The following is an 18,128-nucleotide window of genomic DNA, read 5'->3' as shown; positions in this document are numbered from 1 at the left end:
GGAATATGGCTTTCAACAAGCTGGATAGTCTAATGTAGAATGTTCAAAGAAAGAACACTGAGGGGAATAGACACCCCTCCCCGCCATTGCTACTTTTCAAACCATTAATAGTGTATTTTTCGATCTACTTTTGAATTTCTTATTGAGGTGAAGTCTCGTAGGAGCTGTCACCAATCCATTTGCGAGTGTAGCTTTCCCCGTCAGCACTCAGTGCAGAGAAAGGTAATAATGGATAAGTTTAAGTGGAATTCATGCATGGATTGGCATCGCACGGCAGTGCTTTTTAGAAAGCATATTAGCTCACTGAAATGACTTCTTGCCTGGCAAGATGTGGGTTCAGTACCTCAAGCAACTGTGATTGTTGGGGAATATTTTATGCCCCATGTGCACATCATCTGCTGGTCACTGGTGCAGACATTAACTCTAATTACGCTTTTGAGTGACTGTGGATTTCATTAAATGTTGTTGCAAACAAAAGTCTTGAAGAACGTATTCGAACAGACACTAAAGATTAAAAAATGCGATTGAGCTCTCTGCTCACTAGAGATGATCCTTTGGCGCTAAAGATTACTTATTGAAGGCTGAATGTTTTGCTTCCAAATTTACATTTTTCACTGCTTATGTTGTCTAATCCTTAGCAGCGTTATCATTGTTGATGATAATCAATACCTTTTGTTACTGAGTCTTGAGACAAGAATGAAAACGGCTTCTAACAGAACACTGGGATTAGCTTTGTCCCACAGACAGAGTTGGAAACTGACTACTGCTGGTGAACACAGCTCTGCCTATCGTAGCCAGCCTGATCCTGGAAAATGGCTTCTTGGCAGAGACACCAATGGGGCACAGTGGCTATGAGACCGTGTACTCTAGCATATGAATAGGAGGCAAGAAAATTTGGTGTGGGGCAAGGGGAGGGAGGAAGGAGACAGAAACAGCTACAAGAGAAGGATTGCTTTTTAGTGGATGCTGCAAGTTAATGTTGTCTTCCTAAATATTGGGTGCTTTTAATTATGTGAAGCAGTCTTCATGTAGGAGGCAATGTTCTCATATTTTGCCTTCAGAGGTAGGTGGTTGTTTACACAGCAGAGTTGAAGTGTCTGTAATGAATTATACCAAGAGAAAGTGGTTGTTTGAAATTAAACTCCATTAAATATAAGCACCAGCCATTACATGCCCACAATTCACAAAGTGGCCATGCCCATTGCCCTTTTTGCAAACATTATGTTTTACTTAATTAGCTGATGAGAAATTTTACAGTCAGCGAGTAACAGGCTTGCTATTTTAGCAGAGATGAATTTGATACTGTTTCCTTTAACCTTCTCATTGACGTACCTTCCAAGTGGTTTAGGCCTGGCTAAGGGAGTGGGCTTAATTACAATAATTTTTCATGAGTACAAAGTGCAATTTTTACTCCCTCCTTAATAAAAGATTGCATTATGAGAATTGGACTTCTGCAATTCTAATTTTAATATGCAGTGTATGTTTGTATATATAAGTACATAAATTGCATGCAAACCATTAATCTATCCTTCTACCCAGTGCTGCCCATTTGCTCATGTTGAATGCTTTTAAAGATGCAGATAATTATGAATCAGCCCTAAGGAATCATTGACTTTATATTTATACTGGAGCTGTAGATAAATGAGCCGTACGTTAATGAGATTGAGAACTCATTCACCACTGTACCCCTCCCCATGCAATCTGCTGTGTTTATGTAATGGAAGGTTTAATGGGAATAATTGGATTAGATGCATTATGTTCCTGACCAGAGGAATGTGGTCCCCTGTTAAGTGACTCCTGCAGAATGATTTGATTGGAGAATTGCATATGTAATTTGGTGACACTGTCTCAACACTGGGGAGTGCAGGGTTTTTAAGGTGATCAGTTTGTGAATCATGGCTTTGCAGACGAGCCAGCCGTGCTGGAGACCCTCAATTAAAATGGATGGTTTCTGATTTTGGCAGTCCATCGTCAGGGAAGGCAAGTTGAAAATGGACTCCATTATTTCCATCACCTGTTCAGCCAGATTCTTTTTTTTCCCTCCACTGTCCTGCTGATTCACAAGGCATCGATGTCAAATTGTGATATAATTGGACATTCATGTTACAGGCATGAAATTGATACATGCACGCACACACTATCGGGAGAATGGCAATTATCATGTCAGCTCTGATGAAGAGTCACCTAGACTTGAAACATCAGCTTGCTCCCACTCGATGGATGCTGCCTGACATGCTGTGATCTTCAGCATTTGTTTTCAGTCATGTTCTGGGGGCATGGGTTTGAATCCCATGTAGCAGATGGTGAAATTTGAGCTCTATTTTCAAAAATTGGAATTAAAAGCTCGTGATCCATCTAACTATTGCCAGCTATTATTAAACCCATCTGGTTCACTAATGCCCTTTAGGGGAGGAAATCAGCCATCCTTACCTGATCTGGCCTACATGTGACTCCAGTCCAACACAGCTATGTGTTTGACTCATCACCTGCCTTTAGGTGATTGGGGATGGCCTCACCAATAATGCCCATATCCTATGAACAATTTTTTTTGTTTCAACAAAGTGGGTACATTTTAACAATCTTGGAACCTTGAACTGGAAACCAAGTTGACTTCTCTCCCCAGTTTGTTTCCACAAAAGGATACTGAGGTCGATTGACTGACTGCCCTTGATGACTGTTCTCTTTCCAATCAGTTGCTTGCCAGTGTTGTATTTTTGACTCATGGTGCGTTCTCTGATAATTCTGCTTGTTTTGAATTCTCTGTGTCATTGCTGAATCAAATCACTGAAGAATGAGTAAGAGTATTCATTTCCACCAACACCCCATTGTCTTTATTTATTTTGGATTATCCTTCCCTATAAAATAAACTGGCCGCTCCCCGGTGTGGGATTATCAAAATATCTGACTAAAATCTATCACCATGCTTAAGTTTCCAAATAGTGCTGCTGAGAAATCTGCACCCACTTGTAGGCTTTCTGTTCTTTTTAAATAAGGAGTTGGATACACATTCCACTTGCACTAGTGGAGAATGCCAAGGCACCTTGGCTGAGTTGTGACCTGCTCACCCTGCACATTTAACCAACTAAATGCTGCACAGTCTTATTGGTGCAGTGTTTCCCCAGCTGATCCCACCCTCCTCCTCCTCCTTTGTGAATCTCTGAAGCTAAGTGAGGAGAATTTGATTCTCTGCTAACTGGTATGCAACAATATCCCATTCTTAAGACCTGACAATAGACCAGTTATTGACAATGGTTTCATTTATTAGTTACGCGCTGGTTTCTGCCAGCAGGCTTGCTTCAGGTGTTGCATTATTAAGGTCACTGTGGGCTATTGACTAAGTTCCAACCTTTTTGAACCTCAGGCTGGCTGTCTGAAAGCTATCGATATCCCAAAGGGAATTGAAAGAGAGTCCAACATTGAATCTACATGACACATGAAGTCAGCATGCCCTTGCACAGGATTGAGTTACCCTTGTTCTACAGGTTTCCCAAAATAACTTTGCTTCTGTTCTACTGGATACCTTGAGACTTGAGGATCTTTTGTGTTAGTGTGGTCTTGAGGTAATGATGAACATTGAGGGAAGCCTCATTGTTTCTCTTCAGTTAATGTATGGTCAGTTTATCATGGATTGAATAGGAAAGTCAATTCAGCTCTTACCTAGACATAGCTGTCCACATGACCTGGGTGTGCTGTTTCCATTCATAGTTAGCTGACTGTAAGTTATTTGCCAGTGGTTGTAAACTCTTTGGTTTTATACAATTTTGTCTCTGGAAGTCAAGCTGCCAGGATTGATTCTGGCTTGCACGTAGGCTAGTTAGCAAGGTTAGATCACATGGGATCCAGGGAGAGAGCTAATTGGATACAACGTTGGCTTGATAGAAGATATGCTGGTGGTAGAGGGTTGTTATGTAGACAGGAGGCCTGTGATTAGCGGTATGCTGCAAAGATTGGTGCTGGGCCCACTGTTTATTTGTCATTCCGATCCATGATTTGGATGAGAATATAGGTGATATGTTTAATAAGTTGTTGGATGATGGCAAAATCGGTGGTCTAGAGGACTGTGAAGGAAGTTATCTAAAAGTACAACGAGATCTTGATCAGATGAGCCAAGAAATGTCAGATGGAGTTTACTTTAGATAAATGCGAGATGTTGCATTTTGGTAAGGGCAAGACTTAGACAGTTAATGGTAGGGCCTGGGGATTGTTGGTGAACAGACGGACCTAGGGGTACAGGTTCATCCCAGACAGACAGCGTGGTGAAGAAGGTTTCCCTTGGTTAGTCAGAACGTGGAGTAAAAGTGTTGGGAGATAATGTTTTAGCTGTGCAGGACATTGGTGAGGCCAACTTTAGAGTACTGTGTCCAATTCTGGTCACCCTGCTCCAAGAAGAATATTATTAAATTGGAGACGGTGCAGAAAAGATTTACAAGGATGTTACCGGCATTGGAGGGTTTGAGTTAGAAGGAGAGACTGGATGGGCTGAAGCTTTCTCTTCCTGGAGCATCAGTGGGGTGACCTTTGCAGAGATCTATAAAATCAAGAGGGGCATAGATGGAGTGAATAGTCCAGCTCTTTTTTTCCAAGGGCAAGAAAGTCCAAAATGAGAGGGGAAAGGTTTAAAAGGGACCTGAGGGATAACTTTTTCATACAGTGGGTGGTGTGTATGGAATGTGCTGCCAGAGGAAGTGGTGGAGGTGGGTACGTTTACAACATTTAAAAGGCATCTGGATGGGTACATGATTAGGAATGGTTTTGAGCGAGTTTTGAGAAGGTTTATAGCTCGGGTTGTGGTTTTGGATGTAGGTTTGCTCGCTGAACTGAGGGTTTAGAGGGTTATGCCCCATACACAGGCAAATGGGGCTAGTTCAGTTTAAGCAACCTGGTCAGCTTGGATGCATTGGACTGAAGGGTCTGTTTCTGTACTGTATAGTTCTATGGCTGGTTACCAAGAGAAAAGATGCACCTCCTGTGAGTCCTAATGGGTTTACATTTGGGTTGTGACCAGATGGAAGAGAGCACACTCTCTGAGAATCAGTGATTCACAACACATTCTGCCCTAAAACATAAAAGGCAGGCAATAAAACACCTAAATAATGTCTGTCCTCCGGGACAATACAAGTTGAAATCAGAGCTGCAATGTTTTAGTTTCAATTTTGCAATAGCGGCACAGAGTAAGCAATAGGTATGCTTGTAATGTTGCTTGAATAGTAATCCAGAGGCCCGGACTAATATTTCAGGAATTGGGGAGATTTAATGTAGTTCAGTAAGAGTCTGGGGAAAACAAGCTTAGTAATGGAGTCATGATAGCACTGGGCAGCCATTCTGACAGTCAGATTTGTACTAGCTTCCTGGAAGGTAAAACTGTTAATCCCATTCCCATGCTTTCATTCCATAACCAATTGATTTCCCTCAAATGTGCATCTAATTTCCTTTTGAAACCTTTAATCCTCTCCGCATCCACCATCCTCCTGGGCAGATTGTTCCAGGTCATCACTGATTTTAAAAATAATAGATTTTCCTTACACCTGTCCTGTGCTTCTTACCTAGAATGACAAATCTGTCCCCTTGTCTAAACCTGTTATGATCTTGTACACCTCTAGCAAATTTTTCCTTACTCCCCTCCTCTCAAAGTCAAACAACCCCCAGTCTTTTGTTTGTGGGACCAACCCAGGCAACTTCCTCTGCACCCACTTGGGGATTTTCACATCCTTCTGAGGATGTGGTGACCAGAACATGATACTTTGTATCAATAAAAAGTGATTGTGAAGTTGTGCGATTGTTACAAAATCCAAAACATTTGTTAATGTCCTTTTTGTTTCAACAAGGAAACCTCCTCCCAATCCAGCCTTTTTGTGGCTTTAGTCTCTATCAACATGGTTGACTTGTGACTGCCTTCTGAAGTAGCCTGTCTAACCATTCTAGTGAGGATCGCTGGAGATGGGCAATAAAGTGCCCATTTTGGCAGTGACAACCATATCCTAACTTTTTTTAGTAAGTTGTGGAACTACCCTTCTGCTCAAAATTTAAGCAACAACTTCTTCAGCTTTGTTTCCCACTCTGTTTCCCCTGGACAGTAAATGACTTCTAATGTATCTCTGGCAGAGCGAAGCAATGCACTTTGCAAATGGTGGCCTACTGCTTGGCTTTTTTAATCAAAGGCATCCTGTCTTCAGAGCCTTTCTAGGTGTGGGAGGAGCAGCAGCTGAAAGATGCCTCCAGTGTCCAAAGCAGTAAAGGAATTTGGACTGAATTTGTTTTATCTTGATCTGTAAAATTGTTTTTACCCTCAAAGATACCTATTTTCTTTAGTCTGAATTTGTTTTAACTTGGTTGCTATTGTCATTTTCTTCCTTTTTTTTTGTTCTCCTCACTTTTGTGAGCTTTGCCTACAGTGCGATTGGCTGTGTTTGTTATCATCATTGTTGCGTCTGTACTTCCCTACCCAGTCCAGTTATGAGCACTCTGTCTCTTCTTCACCCCCCCCCCCCCCCCCCCCACCCCCTCCACAACCCAGTAGGACAGGAACAGCCTAACCAAGAGTAGCAAACTCCGCACGGAAATGATGTTTGTGTCTATCAGTGAACTCTCCTTCAGTGAGACATTTCAATGCCATAATTAATATGTAAAGACATCAGGTTGACCTAATCCTGACTCAGGGGAAAGTGGCTTATCAGAATGGTCTCTGTGCCCATAACTTTAGGGCTAAAGTAGTTTGCTATCATGTCTGAGGACGTTCAGGAACAAAATGAGCCCGGAGTCGTGATTATCAAGGTGCAGGAGAGATAGTGGAGCAGAAATTTGCAACAATTTGACAGTCTGCTCTGTCCGAAGAAGTGGGAAGAATTTAAAGCATGCTGTTTTTGTTACAATTGTTTAAAAGTGTTGCAGTGCGTGGAATTCTGTTTTACAAATTGCTGAGTGATTGCCTAGTTCTGGTTTCTCTGAAATTTATCTTTTTAAAAGACAAGTTCCTATTTTCTTTTATATTTCCTCTTTACATGAGGGAGGGAGGAAGCGGGTCATAAACCTGAGAGAATTCAATTAAGTTGGTGTGAGATGGGCAGACACAACTATGAATTGTACACCTGCAGCTGATGGTGGTGAGTGCATGATAAATAGCTTTTTGGGTGCAATTTCTGAATTAGACACTAATAAAAATTGTGTCTTCTTGACCGGGGAGAAGTTGCTTCACTGTAGTGCGCAGCTGTAGAGAACAACACTGGGGCTAAAACAGTTACGTTAAGGCCAAAATGCATTGACCAGCTTTGTCTGTCCTACAAGGAAAACTCAGTCAAGCTGCAGCAGAGAGATTGAGTGGACTGGGAATACACTCTTTGGAATTTAGAAGAATGAGTGGGGAATCTTTATGGGAACATTTCAAATTATGAAGAGAGTAGATAAGACAGAAGGAGGGAGGTTGTTTCTATGGGAGGGTGAAACCAGGATGTGGAGATGCTGGTGTTGGTCTGGGGTAGACCAAAGTCGGAAGGCGCTAGATGCCAGGTTACAGTCCAACAAGTTTATTTGAAATTACAAGCGTTTGGAGCGGTGCTCCTTTTTCACCTGAAAGCTTGTGATTTCAAATAAACCCATTGGACTATAACTTGGTGTCAGGTGAAACTGGAACTAGGGGGCATAGTCCTAAATCTGCTCCCCCTATTTTGAGGCTGAGTTGAGGAGGAACTTCTTTACCCAAAGCGTTAGAAATTTGAGGAATTCCAGTAAGGCAGTCAGGCTGCCTTGTTGAACTTTTTTTTTAACGGTAAAGGAATTAAGGGTTATGGTGAGGGGGCAGACGGGTGAGTGGAGCTGGGTCAACAAGATCAGCCCTGATCTTATTGAATGGTGGAGTAGGCTCGAAGGGCCAGCCGGCCTACCCCTGCTTCTGGTTTTTATGAGGCATATTGGTCCCACTCATAGTCATAGAGATGTACAGCATGGAAACAGACCCACTCATCTTGTGTCCCTGGAAATGAAGGTGGACTACATTAATGTTTAGTATTACTTGTTTTTTAAAAATTGTTTTTACCCTCAAAGGTACTCCATCAATCACAGATCTGTGATTTTTAAAGTCAGTTAGAATTGGCAGATAAACTGTTTCCTTTGACAGGTTGAGGAAAAATGGTGATATCAACTTTAAAACAAGTGTTTCTTCCTTAAAATTCAAGTTCAGCTGATCAGGGACAATGTCAGGAATCACTTAGACTCAAAAGATGATGGAATTCTGCACTCTCTCCCTTTAACAAGGCTGACACTTAAAACTTTCAAAACTGAGTTACATTGAATTTTTACTTGCTCTGTGTGATTAGGTAATGGTTGCAGCACTAGGTAGATGGCATTATTGTCTGATTTGAGTGGGGTAGAATGGCCAGTTCCTGCATTCCTAATTACGTCTCCGGGGATGCGTTAAAGGAGCATCATAAAGTCTTACCAGCGAAAATAATGGTCAAGTGAAGAGGTATGTTAGTATGGTCAAAGAGCAATGCGAAACTGTCAGTATTCAAACTTTGTCGCTTTGAGCTTTCTGTGTATGCAAACACGACAAAGCAATGTTGCCTTGCTGCTGATTGTTTGACCATTACATGACTTTTATCATGGTGGAGTACAACAACACACTGACCAGAGAGGCTCTGTGCTGAGTTAACTGTTGACACGTGGCTGGGGGTGGGGGTTTCTATCTTTGCCGTCCCAGATTGAGGAAGAAACACTTGAACGAGATCTCCATTCTTGCTGTTTGGCCCTTGGAGTTACCTGATCACATCAGGTCAGGGGCAAGTTGAGTTGTTCTTTTGTTTTCCTCAGGACAGATGACTCATCAATAAAAGGAAGAGAGAGGGTGTTGTTTAGTCTATCCTGATGTGGTTATAGGAGAACCAGTTAACTGCTTTTCTCCCACCTCGGGAGAGTGGGAGACAAACAGGAGAAGAAAGGAAGACATCTTAGCCTCTCTTTTTGTTTGAGCGCACAAATTGTTTTTTGTGCTCCACAAGTGACACTTCAAGCTGGGAGGCAGTGATGTAAACTATACACCTGAGCCAAATACATGTGTTGGCTCAGTAATTACAGCATTTTTTAAAAAAATTTCTTCTTCTTTTATTAAGTCACCAAGAGCTGTCTCTGACATGAAGCTCATTCTGTGAAGTCTGTCAGACTTTGAGTAGATTGTGATCATTTAGCTGACACAGACGTTGTAGAGGAGAATAGCACTGCCTTTGGTTTCACTGTGCCTCCAACAGTAGAGAAAATACATGTGTGTAGATTTGAATTACACTTTGTCTCATTTTAATGGCTGGCTGTTTCTCTTCTCGACAGTGTTTTGGCATTGCTGGAGGAACCTCTGGCCAGTATGTGCAGTAGCATTGTTACTGGGCTTTCAGGAATTGTGTGTAACATTGGAGGAAGCATTAATGTGGATTTCAGGCAAAAGCTTGCTGCCGTGGTGCAGGTTCAGGCTGAGGGCTGCAGGAAAATGCTGTGCTCAGTTTTGAATTCAAAACTGGGCATCACCAAGCAGGACTTTGTCACATAGCAACTCTCTCAAGAACTGTGCTTAATATCAGGTCGATTTAAGTGCTCAATAATTGACAGAAACAAATGGGGCTAACATTTAAATATGTTAGCAGGAATTCTGCCCTTGTGTAATGTTTGACTTTTATCATGGTGGAGTACAACAACACACTAACCAGAGAGGCTCTGTGCTGAGTTAACTGTTGACACGTGGCCGGGGGTGGGGGTTTCTATCTTTGCCGTCCCAGATTGAGGAAGAAACACTTGAACGAGATCTCCATTCTTGCTGTTTGGCCCTTGGAGTTACCTGATCACATCAGGTCAGGGGCAAGTTGAGTTGTTCTTTTGTTTTCCTCAGGACAGATGACTCATCAATAAAAGGAAGAGAGAGGGTGTTGTTTAGTCTATCCTGATGTGGTTATAGGAGAACCAGTTAACTGCTTTTCTCCCACCTCGGGAGAGTGGGAGACAAACAGGAGAAGAAAGGAAGACATCTTAGCCTCTCTTTTTGTTTGAGCGCACAAATTGTTTTTTGTGCTCCACAAGTGACACTTCAAGCTGGGAGGCAGTGATGTAAACTATACACCTGAGCCAAATACATGTGTTGGCTCAGTAATTACAGCATTTTTAAAAAAAATTTTCTTCTTCTTTTATTAAGTCACCAAGAGCTGTCTCTGACATGAAGCTCATTCTGTGAAGTCTGTCAGACTTTGAGTAGATTGTGATCATTTAGCTGACACAGACGTTGTAGAGGAGAATAGCACTGCCTTTGGTTTCACTGTGCCTCCAACAGTAGAGAAAATACATGTGTGTAGATTTGAATTACACTTTGTCTCATTTTAATGGCTGGCTGTTTCTCTTCTCGACAGTGTTTTGGCATTGCTGGAGGAACCTCTGGCCAGTATGTGCAGTAGCATTGTTACTGGGCTTTCAGGAATTGTGTGTAACATTGGAGGAAGCATTAATGTGGATTTCAGGCAAAAGCTTGCTGCTGTGGTGCAGGTTCAGGCTGAGGGCTGCAGGAAAATGCTGTGCTCCGTTTTGAATTCAAAACTGGGCATCACCAAGCAGGACTTTGTCACATAGCAACTCTCTCAAGAACTGTGCTTAATATCAGGTCGATTTAAGTGCTCAATAATTGACAGAAACAAATGGGGCTAACATTTAAATATGTTAGCAGGAATTCTGCCCTTGTGTGGTGTCGCTGTCATCCATGCATGGTTGAAACATCTCAAATATGTAACTCCTTTTATCTGTTCCACAGTTATACAACCCCAGGTTAGGCCCCACTTGGAGAACTGAGAACAGATCTGGGCACCACACCTTCGGGAGGGTGTACTGGCTTTGGACGGGAATACACCATAGATTTACAAGAATGATACATGGAGAGATCGTACAGATTAGGCCTGCTTTCTCGAGAATTTAGAAGTTTAAGCAGTGGTCTGATTGTAGTCTTCAAAATATTAGCAGGAAAAGAGAGGGCGGATAGAGCGAAACTATTTCCACTGCTCGGGCATTCTCTAATTTGAGACACAGTCTGCGAATTAGGACCAGACCATTCAGGAGAGATGTTTGGAAGGAGTTCTACACAGTGGTGAAAGTTTGGAACTCTCTTCCATAAACAGTGGTGGTTGCTAGACCAGTTATTAATTTCAGTTCTGAAATAGATACATTTTTGTGAAGTAAGGGATAGGAGCTAAAGACAGGTGTATAGAATTAGGCCACAGAACAGCCATGATCTCACCAAGCGGTGGAAAATCAGACTCAAGGGGCTGTATGGCCAGTTTCTATTCTGATCCAGTGGTCATAGCGCACAAGTTGGAGGGCTGCTGAGCTTTCACAGAGATGGGATGGTCTTCGAGTGAATCCTGTCCCATTTCCTGTCCTCATCTCTTTGTTGACATGTATGCCTCACTGTTAAAAGTTGGGGGAAGAGTTGTGTCGCTGACCCATACAGGATTATTCAAAGGTGTGAGAGGTAAGGGAAGTCTGAGCAAGGAGAGCGGTTGGTGCAGTAAGAATAGATGGGCGGGGAGGTAGGAGTGGGGGTGAAGTGTGGTATAGTAATTTTTAAAAGAATCCTCGTGATCAGGGAAGGTGAAGACTGCAGGTAGTTACTGACTAAGATGGAATGTCCTTGTAGGCTTACCTTGGTTAGCTTTGTGAGGCCATGAAACCTATTCTTGCCAGGGATCCTTTTGGGTTGAGGTAATTGGTTGAACAGTGCATCTGACATTCTATGGTTTTGCCGCCTCTGCCCACCTGAGTAGACTGGCTTGCCAACAGCCACTCAATGGGTACAAGATCTGGCTGATGCCCTCCATAAAGCAATCAGGCTCTTCCAGCTTCTATAGTTTCTGGCACTGTTGACGACCTTCAGTAAAAATTGCTGACAGGCATTATTAAGAGGTGCTGTCCAATGGTTTGTCTTTGGAAAATGGGCTCAGTAATGACTGGCATCTCAATGCCAGTGACCAGCATTAGTAGAATTGAGTGCTCACTGATTTGACAGAATTCTGGGTCTGAATTGCCTCCACGTGATCTGGACCATATGTCAAGTGAAACTCCCATTCTTCCCTTGAGCACAGACATAAACTAATTTCTACCCCAGTGCTAAATGAAAACCAGCCAGAGGGTAAAATAAACTGCCCTGTGCTCCTGGTCAAGACAAATGACTTTGCCATTCATTTCTTAAAATAATGCAGTGATGATCAGCTTATTTTCCAGTTATCTCTGCAGTGTGAATTGTATAACAATTGCAGAGTAGAGTAACAATTGCAGTCATCAGTGTGTCATGTGAAAGTGGAGGCATTAGATGTTAGTTTATGCAGTGTTTGAGTCGTATCTGAGATGCTTTCAGTGTTGTTTTAATGAGCTCTGTAAAAACTCTCAGTTCAGTGGATCTGTCTGCTTGGAAAAGCTGTGTTACTACCACTGACAGTGACATTTACAGTGCAGCATCGCAGTGGGAGTCATGTGGTCATTGACTTGAGCTACCAGCTCTGTAATCGATCTGTTCCAAAGCCACTTGAAAACACAGCAGTTACTCACCAGCAACTTGTACATGTGACGCATGCCTGAAAGTGTCATCTTTATTTGGCCTTTTTTTTGGACTAGGGGAGGGACTCAGTGCTCTCGCCTTCAAAGTGCTGATTGGACTGAAAATGAAGGTGGTCCAACTGGCCAGTTTTGAACTTTCATCACATTTGTCTAGTTTTCTGCCCTTGCCATGTGTTACTGCCTTGGATGCAGGTCTATAATTCCCAGCACTGTGCCGAAAGCTGTTTGGCTGTGGAAGAGGGGACAGGACGGCAATCAAGCTGAATTCCCTCAATCCACGGTCCTGGAATGGTCAAATTTTTTTTGGGAGCAGGATGGTTGACCAAACTTGTTTCCTCTGTAACTCATGCAACCAGATCCCTGGTTCCCTAGGGTATGCCAGGCTGAGCCTCTATCATTTAACAAGATCTGAACCTTTCTTAGGTTTGTGTGAATCAGTTTCACGCTGGACTGTCTTCAGCTGAGTCAACTCGAGTTTTTAATGTTGTGTTTTCTAATGAGTCTGTCTTCCCATGTCAGCACTAAACCTGCTGAGCCATTTGCTTCCATCCTTATTACCCTTGTGCGTAATACAATCAACACCACGACTGTTATCATAAAAGTAATAATCTGTACAGTACTCCTACCAGGATCATAAAAGCCAATCTCTGTCATGCCTGTGAATGATTCCCTACCTTCATTTCAATGCAGGGCTCGAGGAGGGGAAGTAACAATAAGTGGATCAACCGAGATTCTTGATTGCTTCACTCAGTGGCTTCAGGCAAGTTTGGCTAGATTACGTGAGCCATGTTTAGACAGACCCTTTTTTCTTAAAGTTCAAACATCACAAAGGCTCTATCAACAGTGAATGCCTTTTCTTAAAAGAGTAAACTGTTATGGAAGTCAACACAGTGAGTGCCCATTTGGCACTCGATGCCATTTCATAAATTGCGGTAAAATAGGGATTTACCGTTTCATGTATCGCAGGGATTTTTTGCTCTGATAAAGCAGATGCTGGAAATCTGGAACAAACTGCTGGAGAAACTCAGCAGGTCTGGCAGCATTTTTGGAGAGAGAAACAGTTAACTTTTGGTCATGAACTGTCTTGAGTTGCTTCATTTCATGTAAAAACATTTATATACGAGTTGTTGTTGTAAAAGCAGAGACCGTGTATAGCTGCAGTGAAGTCTCTTCAGACTAAAACTCATTTCAACTGTTTCCTGACAGTAATTTCTTCTGATTATTTCAGAGTGTAGTATAAGAAAGTTTACATTTTTAAAGGTGGCTTTGTTCTCTTAACAGGTGGGTATTTTCCTGTGACACTAACCCTTCATCCCTGACCCCTAAACCCCCACCTTGGCCAATCTACCTTGTTGGAGGGGACAGCGATGATGAGTTAAACATTAGAAAAACAATAGGGTGTAAATGTAGTACAGGTATTCCAAACAACAGTGGAATTGAACAATGGATGATGTACCAGAGGATGGATTAGATTTTGCCAAATGTCTCAAGGGAGGATATGAAGCTGGAAGGACCTGTGAAAGGAAAGCTGCCTTTAGAGGTTGAGAGTTGGAGACAACAAATGGGTCATGTATGAACTTTTTGTAAGAAGGCAGATATAATGGTGGGTTTGAAGAAAGAGCAACCCCAATGCTGTTATGTATTTGACCACCAGCAGATATATATCCAGCAAGGATGAATTTGAGGCTCAAAAGTAAATCTTGTAACCCTGAATTTGACAAAGATTGTCAGAGTACCTAGCACACTTGTCAATGCTGAAACTGGAATATCGCCCATTATAACTGTCTCTTTGAATGGGATAATGTGATCAGGAGGGCTCTTGTTATAAAAAGAACTAGATCAGGAACTGCCAAAATGTGGTGCTAGCAACGACAAATGAACCAAATATTGATCTGTAAAGTTTGGTGGTAGTGAAATGTAACTTAGAGTCATGAATTTGGAGTAGAAGTAGCCATGTTCTAGCCTACTTCATGCTCTGGGAGCCTTAGTTAAGTCATTTACATGTGCGCACAACCACCATGTGGAAGTTTCCCACAGTAAAGTGATGACGTAGACTTCAACCCTTACTGAGGTTCAGCTGCAGAAGGTCTTGTGATGGAGTTATTTTGAAGACGTAACAAAGAATTAATGAGGGCAGAGTGGTCGATGTGATCTATGTGAACTTCAGTGAGGCATTTGACAAGGTTCCCCATGGGAGACTGGTTAGATCTCATGGAATACGTGGAGAACTAGCCATTTGGTTACAGAACTGGCTCGAAGGTAGAAGACAGGGTGTTGGAGGGTTGTTTTTCAGACTGGAGGCCTGTGACCAGTGGAGTGCCACAAGGATCGATGTTGGGTATCTATTTTTTTTTTAATTCATTTTATTTAAATTATTTGGATGTGAGCATAAGAGGTATAGTTAGAAGTTTGCAGATGACACCAAAATTGGAGGTATAGTGGACAGCAAAGGTTACCTCTGATTACAACTGGGTCTTGATCAGATGGGCCAATGGGCTGAGGAATACCAGATGGAGTTTAATTTAGATAAATACGAGATGCTGCCTTTTGGGAAAGCAAATCTGAGCAGGACTTGCACGCTTAATGGTAAGGTCCTCGGGAATGTTGCTGAACAAAGAGACCTTGATGTGCAGGTTCATCGCTCCTTGAAAGTAGAGTTGCAGGTAGATAGGATAGTGAAGAAGATGTTTAGTATGCTTTCCTTTATTGGTCAGAGTATAGGGTACAGGACATTGGTTAGGCCACTGTTGAAATATTGCGAGCAATTCTGGTCTCCTTCCTATTGGAAGGATGTTGTGAAACTTGAAAGGGTTCAGAAAAGATTTACAAGGATATTGCCAGGGTTGGAGAATTGGAGATGTAGGGAGAGGTTGCATAGGCTCGGACAGTTTTTCCATGGCGCGTCAGAGGCTGAGGGCTGACTTTATAGAGGTTTATAAAATAGTGACAGGCATGGATAGGATCAATAGACAAGGTCTTTTCCCTGGGGTGGGGGAGTCCACAATTGGAGGGCATAGGTTTAGGATGAAAGTGGAAAGATATGAGACTTGAGGGGTAACTTTTTCACTCAGTGGGTGGTACTTGTATGGAATGAGCTACCAGAGGAAATGGTGGAGACTAGTACAATTAACATTTTAAAAGGCATCTGGATTGGTATATGAATGGGAAGGGTTTGGAGGGATGTGGGCCGGGTGCTGGCAGGTGGGACTAGATTGGGTTGGGATATCTGGTCGGCATGGACGAGTTGGACCGAAGGGTCCGTTTCCATGCTGTACATCTGTGACTCTACGACTGGGAGGTCTGACTGGATCATTGAGAACTCCTGTTGTACTGACCTAGTCACCGCCTTGTCTCTGTCCTCCTGGCATATGGTGATCATTCTCCTTCCCTCTGGTTTTGGATCCAGAAGGAAGAGTGTTGCCTGCCAAAACCACACCATAAAACGCCACCACAGGCTTTGTGAAACATTTGAAGTGCCTATAATTAACAAGTATGGTGAGCTTTCTTATGCTAACTTGAATTTTTCCTGTTTGCCGTCAACATTGATGGCAGGTTGTTTTCACTACATTAGATAAACTGTTAATTGTCGAATGGGGATCTGTTGAATTTCTAGGTTCGGCTCTTTCCCAACTGGAATTGGCAGGATTCTACCCCAGCCTTGTCTGGCATTTCACATTATTGCCCTCAACTGAATGTTTAAGCAGAGAACTGGGATTTCTGTAGCAGCTTATCATCCCTGTGTGGATGTCCCAGAGCGCTCGCGTACAATGCATTGCATTCTGAAGTGTAGCTGTTGCTACATGGGTAAGTGTGACAGCCAATTTGTGCGCGAAGCATTCTCCAAATTGTAAATGAGATGGATACCTAATTAAACAAAGACAAAATGCTGTAGGTGCTGCAAATCTGAAATGAGAACTGAACCGCTGGAGGTGATCAAGATTGCAGCATCTGTGGGGAGAGAAACCAAGATAATGTTTTGGGCTGATTAACTTTTCACTCAGACTAGGAGATATTAAAGATGAGCTGAAAATGTGTTGCTGGAAAAGCGCAGCAGGTCAGGCAGCATCCAAGGAGCAGGAGAATCGACATTTCGGGCATAAGCCCTTCTTCAGGAAGCAATTCCTGAAGAAGGGCTTATGCCCGAAACGTCGATTCTCCTGCTCCTTGGATGCTGCCTGACCTGCGGTTTTCCAGCAACACATTTTCAGCTCTGATCTCCAGCATCTGCAGCCCTCACTTTCTCCTCGAAGATATTAAAGATGAAGTTCATCTTAAACAAGTTCAATGCCAGGAAATAGGTGTTAGGAAGGCAACAGCAATATAACTTTTATATAGCAACCTTAATGAAAGAAGTATCCCAAAGTACTTCAGGTGAGCAAGTACTTGACTCTGAGCGGTACAAAGATATTGAGACAGATACTTACTCAAGTTAGCCCTTTTGAAAATGCCTTCAAGCTAAAGGGGTTGAGAGGTTTAAAGGAGAATTCTCAGAGCTTGGGACCTGGGTAGCTAAACTTATGATTGCCAATGATGAGTTGATGTAAATCACATTGTGCAAGAGGAGAGAATTGGACAGACGCTGAGAACCCAGAGGGTTGTAGGCCTGGACAAAGTAGCAGAGATGGGAAGTGGGGGGAAGGCCATTGATGAATTTAAAAACAAAGGTGAACATTTTGAAATTTTCCAGTAATACACCAGTGTGGATTGCAGAGTGATCACTTGGTGAGAGTTAGGATATGGCTCGCACAGTTTTGGGTGAGCCCAAGATCGCATTCAAACATCTGAGTCTAGGAAAGAACGAAGGAACACGTGATGGGGCTAATGGCAGGAACTATAAATGGCAAAACTCATGATGGCGTAAAGCAAAAACTTCAGATACGGTATAAATTTTGCAGCAGTATTTACTACTTAATGAATTTTACAATGCTCTGGACTCCATATCCATTTCATCACAACTTCTGTCAGACAGTTGCTGGTAAAGTTTTTTTTCACTTGCGTCTTCAATAGACCCATGTTTTGATTGGGTGGTAAAACACTCTTGTAAAAACACTGGATGGTAAAACTCTCCAGGCCTACACCGGTGTTACTAAACCTTCCACCCCGACCTCAAATTTACCTGGACCGTCTCAGACCCCTCCCTGCCTTTCCTAGACCTCTCCATTTCTATCTCGGGCGACCGAATCAACACGGACATTTACTATAAACCGACTGACTCCCACAGCTACCTAGACTACACCTCCTCCCACCCTGCCCCCTGTAAAAACGCTATCCCATATTCCCAACTCTTCGTCTCCGCCGCATCTGCTCCCAGGAGGACCAGTTCCAATACCGTAAAACCCAGATGGCCTCCTTCTTCAAAGACCGCAATTTCCCCCCAGACGTGGTCAACAATGCTCTCCACTGCATCTCCTCCACTTCCCGCTCCTCCGCCCTTGAGCCCCACCCCTCCAATCGCCACCAGGACAGAACCCCACTGGTCCTCACCTACCACCCCACCAACATCCAGATACATCGTATCATCCGTCGTCATTTCCGCCACCTCCAAACGGACCCCACCACCA

At 42.9% G+C, this 18,128-nt stretch overlaps 1 protein-coding gene across 22 annotated transcripts in view; it reads left to right on the top strand.

Annotated features, from left to right (window-relative positions):
* The window catches only part of celf2 (cugbp, Elav-like family member 2), an 874,451-nt gene that overhangs the window by 543,179 nt on the left and 313,144 nt on the right, over nucleotides 1–18,128 (top strand). The window contains exon 1 of one of the 22 annotated variants that reach the window (XM_043714098.1): nucleotides 13,309–13,327. The exons of the other annotated variants lie outside the window; for them this stretch is intronic. The gene's annotated coding sequence lies outside the window, so the exon portion shown is untranslated. Of the gene's footprint in view, nucleotides 1–13,308; nucleotides 13,328–18,128 lie in introns of those variants that run through there. 22 annotated transcript variants of the gene reach the window in all.

This window comes from Chiloscyllium plagiosum, chromosome 23 (genome assembly GCF_004010195.1).
Source record: "Chiloscyllium plagiosum isolate BGI_BamShark_2017 chromosome 23, ASM401019v2, whole genome shotgun sequence".
In the NCBI taxonomy this organism is placed as follows: domain Eukaryota; kingdom Metazoa; phylum Chordata; class Chondrichthyes; order Orectolobiformes; family Hemiscylliidae; genus Chiloscyllium; species Chiloscyllium plagiosum.
Note: the sequence above shows the minus strand (reverse complement) of the source record. Positions and strands in the feature narration are given on the sequence as shown.